Genomic DNA, 9,184 nt, shown 5'->3' on the forward strand with positions numbered 1-9,184 from the left:
TTCCACAATCCACTCACCTCAAATTTCACCACAATATCAGAAAAACTCAGCATCCACAATTCCCACTACTTTACGCTTTCATACCGGAAACGGAAGTCTATTCCTTTTTAGTCAAAAAGTCATTTTTCTTATAAAAAAATGAACTTTTTTGTTGAAAATTCAACAATCTTCTAAAAAACTTGTCTTCTTGGCTTTAAAAATTTCCAAATAGTATTATTGTAGTCTTAGTATTCTTTTTGGGTTGGAAAGTGTACTATTTGGTTGAAAATTCAATTATTATTTTGTTCAATGTTTGTTGGACATTAATCTTTTTACTTAAATTCAACTGGTTTTCATTGAATATTAAAATCTTGAATGGTTAAAATTTCAACTAATTGATTTGAAATTAACTTTTTTTGTGGTAAAGTTATCTTTTTTTATGTAATTCAACATGTGCTTTTGTGGAAATTTGCCTTTTTAGTTTGATAACTCATTTATTTTTGTATAAAATCATATTTTGGTGTTAAGAATGAAACTGAAATATTTTTAAATTTTAAATTTAACTATTTTTCTAAAAATTCATCTTTTGATAGAAATTTCATCTTTTTTTGGTTAAAAATGCGACTCTTTAGTAGTGAAAGATCAATATGTTTTCGTGGAGGATTCTATTATTTTGTTTAACATTCATCTCTTTTGTTGAAAATTGAATTATTCGGTTAAAAATCTATCACTTTTGGTAAAGGATTCCACTATTTTGTTGAAGATTCGTCTCGTTTGGTTTAATTAAATCATTTTTTATTAAAAATAACAATATTACAACGCATTTTTTTACTAGCCATACGATTTTAATTATTGTTCCCTTTTTTAAAAATTAAACTTAATAATCATTCATGGTTAATGCAATGAGGTAACAAAATTTCATAATATTAGTAACTTCTGTAGTAATTCTAGGTAATAAATAATTAAATGAATAAATTATAACGGCCTCTGGCTCACGAACGTTTCTTTCTTTCTCACTCTCACTTATTCATGTTGCGAGAAAAAAAGACAGACAACCAAGTCATGATGTCTGCTGTCGTCAAAACTTCCAATGAGGAAGTCACTGCTCATCTTTATTCGTCTATGGTCGTCACTCGGAATATTTTTTTTTTCTTATCCTGAAGTTATTTTTGAGTCATCTTATTAAGGAAGCATCTCGTATTTCTTATCTTCCAAAATGATGAAATAAGATCCATTAAATAGCTTAAAATCTCCTAAATTGTGTCATATATGATTAAAACACTTTCCCAGGAAGCAATTTAGCATTCCAAGAAAATAATTATCAACATAATAGGCAGAAGGAAACGTAGTGTGAATAGGTATTAGGTGGAACGTATCCAAGCCTAAATCCATGCTCGAGTATAAGCATGACAGCGTGAATTACTGTCTGAGTCTGGTAGGCACGAGTCGGGGGACCTAAGTGGCAAGTAGGTAAGTAACTTGGAAGTTGGAGAGCTGACTCGCCTCTGCACAGAGCTGACACATACATGGACCTCCTGTTTGTATAACGACATTCTGTGTTGGTCACGAATATGCACATTCGAAAAACTCTCTCATGAATGTGTGTCTCTTACACACATATACAACCTATACATTCGAATATATTTATATATACACTCGCGTGTTTAGCGCGTACCTACGAACTCGACATTACCTTGGTGGTAAACTGCAGTAGTAGGTGTATGACCCTAGGAACTCTACTCTAGTTTAATGCAGAGTAATGTTGATTTATACCCACGATGGTCCCGTTCCACCCTCGACCTCTCACACTCCAACCCTCGATATACATATCTTTGAACTTGAACCAACTTGTGTTTTGTCTGTACTTGTCGAAACTTCAGTCAAGGAAGAAACATGGTTGGTTCGTTTTTATTCCATATTTGCTGTGTTAAACAATTTGTTCAAAGGGGGAAGATGTTTATTTGTTTATAAATTGGAAGTATTTAGTTTCGTAAATCCAGGAGGAGTACCGAGTTACTAAAATGAATATGGAGTCCTTTGTTTCTGAAGATATAATGTGAGAGTTATAAAATGATATTAAGTATAACGTGCAATTTGACTGAAGCTTGATTTGTAAAGCATCTAACAACATCAAAGTTTAGTCTTAGTTGTTTATCGAATATGCTTACACATAAATCTGTCTTGGTTCATAGTTTAGGATGTATGTACTGATTTTTTTTATGAATGTGTCTCTGAAAAACGGATACTCATCTAAAAGTGGGAGTGCAGTCTCAACAATCCAGATTTATGATTCAGAAGATGCTGTAACTTAGAGCAAGTACTCGTTTTGCACATCCATCTCTTTCACATCGTCGCTTTCCTCCCTTCTTGGATCTGCTCTTTCGGGTTTGGAGACATTTACTTAGAATAACGCCTATCCATACTCCCAATCTGTCAAGGGCCTCCCACTGGCCATGTAAGTCAGGCGTTGTTATGTAAATATGGAAAAGGTTGTTGATTCATGCATGAGGACGGCATGAATCTCGTTGTCTTGTCCGCCGAGCCGTGAAACTGATGCATTCGTATCGCCGACAATCCCCTGGAGTGGTGATCGCGTATATTCACGTACTTATAGTCGTGCGCTCTTATATGCTCCATACACCATACAACATTTACCATACACGATTCAACATACACCATTCAACATACATCATACAACATACACTATTCGACCAATAGGAGTCCATGACCGCGAGTATACTCCTGCAATAAAGCATTTACCCACGCGTTCTGTATGGACTATGTCTATCCTTTACGTATGCATTCGTGCATGCAATTGCATATCGCTATCTTCTCTTGTGTCGCAGATATGCATATGAACTCGTGCCTTTGCTTTGCGATTGGTAGCAGTCACGGACATCGGACTACATTCCGCGCGATACGCGGTGCGAATTTCTCATTTCAATTAGTATCGCTGCCCCTATCGCGCATCGTTTCTCGAACCTCGATGGGAAACCAGCCTGAACACCTTTGTTGATCCAAGATCCTATTTTAATTTTTATCAAGTCTCCAACGTCCACTCTCACTCTCAAGGTCTTTGTACGAGAGAAATCAGATCCGAGGAGAATTTATCTCATGCTTCGATATGCATATTAATTCGCTTAGGACGGTAAATCACGTTTTTCACGATTGTGGTGCAATAGGTGCCAGAGGGAATATAACATTATTAAAGATACCTCTATGATCTGAAAGGTTTAAAGTTGCTCAATTTGGATGCGATGAGTCTCATCATACAATGCTCCTGAAAGAAATACAGATTTCATTCATCATACAGAGAATTTCGCATGGAAACTTCATGAATCACGAAGATTAGAAGTAATATATCATTTTGGAACATTGTCCGATTGTCACATAAAGTTCGGATCGAAATTCTCCCTTTTCCTTAATGTATACATCCCATAATTTCTAAACGGTTTGAATTGGAAGACAGCACTTGCTCGAAGACAATAGCAATTGTTACATACAAATGCAGCGCGAGTCTTTACGTAACAGAAATTGAAAGATTTTCTTAAAAATCCGTATTTTTTTGACGTAGGAAGTCATGTAAGAAGCATAGTGCGTATGGGAAATTTGCATGCAGGTTTCTTGGTGCGTCGTCGCATAGTAAATATTATGCCCACTCACGAGGTTCAAGATGAGCGACCGCATTGGGTCTAGATATACAACGTATGTATGTAGATTCTACATCGAGGAGGGGAAGCAATACCTCATGCAATATGCTAACATTGGGCAGGCGTGGCCATGAGTTACGTCTTCATACGTACTTGAGAATGCACGCCTTTGCGAGCATTCACTGCTCTTGTGACACGCACAAATATCGAGCGACCCGCGGCTCTACTCGCCAAAACATGAGATACAATCCCGTAAATTTACGCAGCTTTGCGACGGTCCACTTGCGCCCGAAAGATGTCAAGCGTAAAGATTGCGCCTGACATCTCCGAGTAAGTGCCAAGAGCTCACGCAAAGTGTGTCTGTGACTCGCACTCTCCATGCGATTTTCGAGATTTGCTGCGATAAATTAAACATGTTTCCTTCATGCTCATGTCCTTTTTTGCTTATTTAAAATCAAGAAGGAATTAAAACATATTTTTTAAGGATAGTGATCTTAAATAAAGGAATCCCTACCAAGAAGTAAATGTAAATTCACTTGCTGAGATGGAAAGCTTATGATTTAGAGGTCGACGATTTTTTTATATCAAGAGGTTTGAAAACCACGAATATTTTTCGAAAAAACGAGTCTTGGTGGTGATGTTGTTAACCGAAGAGTCGTTAATCGCTTATCTTGCTAACATTAAAATAGAGTTTACCTAATTCTGAATGTTGGGATACTACAAATAACATTGAAAATATCTGTAAAAACGCTGTAATTATTGCCTTACTCAAACCAAATTACAATCCTGAATTTCTTAGATAGAACAGAATAAAGATATTCACAAGGACTTGGTACCAAATTCCCCTCTCGAAATAATCGAATTTAGATCGCTGGTAAAAGCTGAACAAAATTACCAGTCCCGGACCTAATAGAATTCGTAACATTTTAGGAAAAGCCTGTTCATGTACAAAACAAACTATAAAATTATCAATAGAAGTCTAAAAATCAAACGAAATTTCTTGGTATCAGGGACAGCATTAATAAGATACAGGAAAAAAGTGACACTATCATGGCTATGGTTAAGTCCTTTCTTTAATAATATTGACTATGAAGAAATATAGACCAGAAAAAAATCATTAAATACCTATGTATAAATTAAACAATGTGAGCTTTAATAACTAAACAAAAATCTTGTAACTGTTGAAATTTGCAGAAGAAACAATATATGCTTAGTAACGATATTAGGTTCTAACGATTTTACCATCAACTATAATAAAAACAAAACAAATATTTACAATAAATACTTAGACCATACAACAATTTTGGCTTCATTAAAAAATAATTCGATTATTTTTGTTGACAATAATTATGATTATAAGAATTTGAGTGCTTTTTGCATATTATTTGAAGTCAAACTGTGTTAATTAGGCATGATAAAAACTTAATTAGTCTACTAATACTGGACTTAAAGAAACGTTTCTCTCACTGTTAGAGAGCTCCTTATAAAATGGAATCTCAGTATGTGTGATATGTGTATATGTTGACGAAGCACGTGCCCCACATTGAATCTGCTCTTCTTCTAATATGGTCCTTGCTCAGATCAAGAAAGCTGAATTTAGTCAAGTGTATACCAGCAGATGCACATTAAATTCAATTAGAAACGTGCCAAATACCAACACACTGTTCTCGTTTTTATTCAAGTTTTCTTTTCTTTGGAAGAGATGAACAGAAATTGGAACAATATATGATATATTTAACGATAATGATATAATTAAAGATGCAGGACAACGAAATTTGGACTGATAATTAAATTTGGAGATAAATTATGAGACTATGTTCCAAGTATGAATGTATTAAAAGATATCGAATGCAAACTTTTTGAAATAATTATAATCAGAAAAATATATCCAATATAGCATAGCACAGTTTTTGCTGACTGATAGAACTAAACATATGATTTAGAACAATTTAGTAACACTGATAATTTCATGAACCTCATCCGGTATTTCCCACCTCTAAACTATCAGATGATTCGCAATTGTCCCTGCATGCCTGAAACTAGGGGTATTTCCATATATATCCAATCAGGGTGTACTTTTCATGCACTATAAATAATGATTTATGTAGAACACGGCCTAAGCTCTTTGATACTGTTTCAGCTTTCCCTTGTCAGACAAGCTTCATCGATCATTTTTCACCTCAATCATAACCCATGTCTACTGTCTAGTTGGACAAGCCCTCATCTGTTAAACTTCATGGTATAACAAACTAAAGAGATCATCTTTATTAGATCAGACAAAGTGCGCTGCAGACAAGACATGCAGTTCCGGTGAATAATTCATATATCTAAATCCAAACTAAAGAATTCTAATCTTCAAATTTGACAGAATTCGACACTATGCTTCTAATATGCAAACTTCAAACTTTGAAGACTTTTCTACTCTTCTTTTAACTGCTCGATATTCGAAGTTCCTCAGGCTTCAGGGACTTTCTTCAACAATTCCAAGAATTTTTAGCTCAGCAATCCTGAGTCTTCATTCATTTATTGAAAGTGGGAACAAGCTTTTTTCAGTTGGTTTTCTCATGTCTCTTGGAGAGGACATTGGCGCGTTCAGAAACCTCAGGCTTCGCCGATCGAGGAGCGCCGTGAACGTTCCCTGAGGCCGCGCGCCTCCGTATTCCGTGGTGGGCAAGGAAGGGAAGGCGTGACAAGACTGCAAAGTAAAAGGAACCAGCATAGAGTCACCCGCGCAAAGGGTGACATGCTGCCAAGCCGGTTACGGGGCTCGAGTCGGCCGACCGCCGAGGCAGGTGAATATAACCTAACTGCAACAGAAAACCCCGCTCCGTTCCGCATCGTGGACGCACGTCGCTTTACCCTGGACATACACTGTGCATGAACGTGTACTGTGCATGTACGTTCGCCACAGAGAAAGCGAGATCGAGGCTTCCACTGATAAAGAGAGATAGAAATCGATAGAGACGAACCAGACAAAAAAGGGTGAAAAGGAGATCTGTGGAGAGAAGAAGAAGATCTGGAGAAGAAGAAGATCCGAAGAGAGAAAAAGAGAGATCTCGAAAGAGGAAACGAGAGATCTGTAAAGAGGAAAAGAGGGATCAATAGAGAGAAAAAGAGACACATTGAAGTGAGGTGAGAGAGAAATCGTAATGCATGAGGCAACTTTGAAATTCACCCTGCGGCAGGCCAGCGGCGCAATTAGTTCGCCAAGCGACACGAGGAGATGGGCGCATCTTCATCCTGCAGCCTGCGACTGCTTGTGTGTAGTAATACGTACAAAGGACTCCGTAGTGCTCGAGAGAAGGTGACGCTGCGAGCCGTATACCCGTGCAAATTAACCACACCATGAATCATTCGCGCAACTTTATGCCTCCGGTGCCCTGTAATCCCCGTATAACGCACTCCACAAGGGGTACATCCTGTGTGTTATGGGATTTTAATCGCGATCCACTCATGCAGCCACCGAGGGAATCGGGATTTAGCATCAAACGTGTTTCGCAATGTCTGTCATAGAGTGACAGATCCATAGAATTTCACAATTAGTTTCTGTATTAGTATCTTTCACAGCACTTGTACAATTTTCTGGGTAGGAGATCCTATTCATTTTGCTATATTTTGGGGTATTTTTGTAGCAAAAGCAAATAAGGATTATAGACTCATTAGAGCAATTACATTTGGTATCAATCTTCAAGTGATGTCAGGCTCATTAATAATTTCCTAAAATAAAGATACATCAGATGTGAGTAATCAAATGCTGATAATCCACCTCCTAGTGGAAACATCGTGTTTTTTAAGAATCTCTAGCTTTTGAACAAACGCAAGATTTGAATTCTCTAAAATATAAATTACACTCGACCTTCAATTGTAGCACAGGTATGGTTCTGACCTTGGCTTGGATTGAAATTCACCGAAACGTAAACATAAGGGCCGTATCGTAATGTTGCGCTTTATCGCTATGCTAGTATTTTATCATGCATGGGTGACCACGACACATTGCCTCGAATCGAAATTGCTAAAATTGAAAGTCAAGTGTACGTGCATCTCCTTCTCCAAAAACTGAAATCAACTAGCAAATCAAAACTGTTTTGTAGTGATCAGCAATTCGAAATCTTCAACATTGTCGGAATTTTTGAACTCAACTCTAAAGTTTTGGAAACTCTTATTGCTGCGAATTGCTACAGGTGATTCCCCAATCCCCATAACTAAACTATTATCAGCAGAATCCTTTTCAAACAAAATACGAAACAAATCATTATAACTTATGCAAAAAATCTGACTTTGATACTGAAAGGTATCCTTAACGCCATAGTTTACATTAGAAAAATGTAAAAGTCAATGAAATCATCATCTCTGATAAAGGCAACAAAGAAAAGAAATCATGATAGTTTATGCTATTGACATTGTCATCTATGCTAAAAACATTATGGAGCATCTTATAAGTTTGGATCCAAAAACCCATAAATTCTATCAAAAATAAGTTTCCAATCGAGCCTGACCATATCTATCAAGAAACTATAACTAAATTGAAAAAGCGATAATAAAACTATGTTGCATTCCCATCTTTGGAATCAGAATACATGTAACTAACGGTACGTACAGGTCGCGAACAATTTCCCCCTTGACATCTGTCTTTTGACTTGGGCTCTAACATCCATCGTCGGATTGCGGTGAATGTGCGACGCGACGTCTACGTGAACATTCCCGACCCTCGACACGAAAATTGCGTTTACGAGGTAGGTGGTATCTAGAAATGTCATCCTCGAAAAGTAGTAGTGATTCCGACGCACTTGGACGATTAAAATTTTTTAGCTCGTTTGGGGATTCGTTAACTTTTTCCTCAACATATAAATATATGAACTGAGTATTGAGTAAGCACGTTCGAGGCACAGTAGAATGTTCAGAAAGGCTCCTCGTGTATGCGAACTTAGCTGAGGCACGCGTCACGCACTTTTAATCGCTGTTCCCTACGTGACTGCTCAAGCATTGCTTCACTGAAACATCGTTTCTCAGATTTTACAGTTTTCCGATTGCGGAAAGATCGAAGCAACTGCTTGAATGTTTTGGCTTGTACTTTATCCTGTTTCAAGAGATATACCGTTTTATGGATAAGAAGTCTCGTCTTACGTAAAAGAGCTTGTGGATTTTTAATTTTCAGAGATATTCAGAAGCAATTACTTCAGGTGGAAAGCAGCACAATGTCATGATAAGCAAAAGGTTATTGGTTAGCAGAAGGTTAGCTGATTGGCTTGTATTGATAAAATATAATGTGTGAGGTTAAGCTAGAGGCAATTTTATAAAAGATCTTATCCTCAATTTTTATTGAGTGTCAAGAACGGTATTTTAATAGTGATTTGCAAAATGCGTTTGAAACAAAACACGCGACGAAGTGATGTGGGTTAGCGGTGCAGTGCAGGTCGAGAACGCCGTATCTCAGGCTTGTCGAGCGTAAATATCATCCACATCGCGAAACACGAATCGTGTAATTGAATGAAATTGCTAATAGCCAGTTTGCAAAGTCAATTCAATGGCTCCACTCTACGTGCACTTGACCACCT

This window comes from Belonocnema kinseyi, chromosome 10 (assembly GCF_010883055.1).
Source record: "Belonocnema kinseyi isolate 2016_QV_RU_SX_M_011 chromosome 10, B_treatae_v1, whole genome shotgun sequence".
Taxonomy (NCBI): domain Eukaryota; kingdom Metazoa; phylum Arthropoda; class Insecta; order Hymenoptera; family Cynipidae; genus Belonocnema; species Belonocnema kinseyi.